Source organism: Schistocerca piceifrons, chromosome X (genome assembly GCF_021461385.2).
Source record: "Schistocerca piceifrons isolate TAMUIC-IGC-003096 chromosome X, iqSchPice1.1, whole genome shotgun sequence".
Taxonomy (NCBI): Eukaryota; Metazoa; Arthropoda; class Insecta; order Orthoptera; family Acrididae; genus Schistocerca; species Schistocerca piceifrons.
This window is the reverse complement of record NC_060149.1, coordinates 708,141,126-708,142,871: the sequence shown is the minus strand read 5'-3', so window position 1 is coordinate 708,142,871 and position 1,746 is coordinate 708,141,126.

Below are 1,746 nucleotides of genomic sequence, written 5' to 3'. Positions count from 1 at the left end.
ATAATACTGCATGAAGAGTATGACAGAGCACTGAAAGACCTGAGTCAAAACAAGGCCCCGAGTGTAGACAACATTCCATTAGAACTACTGACAGCCTTGGGAGAGCCAGTCCTGACAAAACTCTACCATCTGGTGCGCAAGATGTATGAAACAGGCGAAATACCCTCAGACATCTAGAAGAATGTAATAATTCCAATCCCAAAGAAAGCAGGTGTTGACAGATGCAAAAATTACCGAACTATCAGTTTAATAAGTCGCAGCTGCAAAATACTAACGCGAATTCTTTACAGGCAAATGGAAAAACTAGTAGAAGCCGACCTCGTGGGAGATCAGTTTGGATTCCGTAGAAATGTTGGAGCACCTGAGGCAATACTGACCTTACGATTTATCTTACAAGCTAGATTAAGGAAGGGCAAACCTATGTTTCTAGCATTTGTAGACTTAGAGAAAGCTTTTGACAATGTTGACTGGAATACTCTCTTTCAAATTCTGAAGGTGGCAGGGGTAAAATACATGGAGCGAAAGTCTATTTACAATTTGCACAGAAACCAGATGGCAGTTATAAGAGTGGAGGGGCATGAAAGAGAAGCAGTGGTTGGGAAGGGAGTGAGACATGGTTGTAGCCTGTCCCTGATGTTATTTAATCTGTATATTGAGCAAGCAGTGACGGAAACAAAAGAAAAATTCAGATTAGGTATTAAAATCCATGGAGAAGAAATAAAACTTTGAGGTTTGCCGATGACATTGTAATTCCGTCAGAGACAGCAAAGGACTTGGAAGAGCAGTTGAACGGAATGGATAGTGTCTTGAAAGGAGGATATAAGATGAACATCAACAGAAGCAAAACGAGGATAATGGAATGTAGTCGAATTAAGTCGGGTGATGCTGAAGGAATTAGATTAGGAAATGAGACACTTAAAGTAGTAAAGGAGTTTAGCTATTTGGGGAGCAAAATAACTGATGATGGTCGAAGTAGAGAGGATATAAAAGGAGACTGGTAATGGCAAGGAAAGCGTTTCTGAAGAAGAGAAATTTGTTAACATCGAGTGTAGATTTAAGTGTCAGGAAGTCATTTTTGAAAGTATTTGTATGGAGTGTGCCCATGTATGGAAGTGAAACATGGATGATAAATAGTTTGGACAAGAAGAGAATAGAAGCTTTTGAAATGTGGTGCTACAGAAGAATGCTGAAGATTAGATGGGTAGATCACATAAGTAATGTGGAAGTATTGAATAGGGTTGGGGAGATGGGAAGTTTGGGGCAGAACTTGACTAGAAGAAGGGATCGGTTGGTAGGACATGGTCTGAGGCATCAAGGGATCACCAATGTAGTATTGGAGGGCAGCGTGGAGGGTAAAAATCATAGAGGGAGACCAAGAGAAGAATACGCTAAGCAGATTCAGAAGGATGTAGGTTGCAGTAGGTACTGGGAGATGAAGAATCTTGCACAGGATAGAGTAGCATGGAGAGCTGCATAAAACCAGTCTCAGGACTGAAGACCACAACAACAACAACATGACAGCAACAAATAATCTATGTCCAGCAGCTTGAAACTACCTCACTCCACTGACTTTCACATTCAAATTTTATTCTAAAAAGTTAATAGTTAAAACCCCACAATAATGTTGCACTATGAGTTCCTTTTGGGTAACTGCCAACAACGAAACTGAAATCATAGGCATAAGATAAGAGAGACATTGCAGACAATTTTGTGGTATTTGTGTTAATTAAAAGCATATTATGTGGT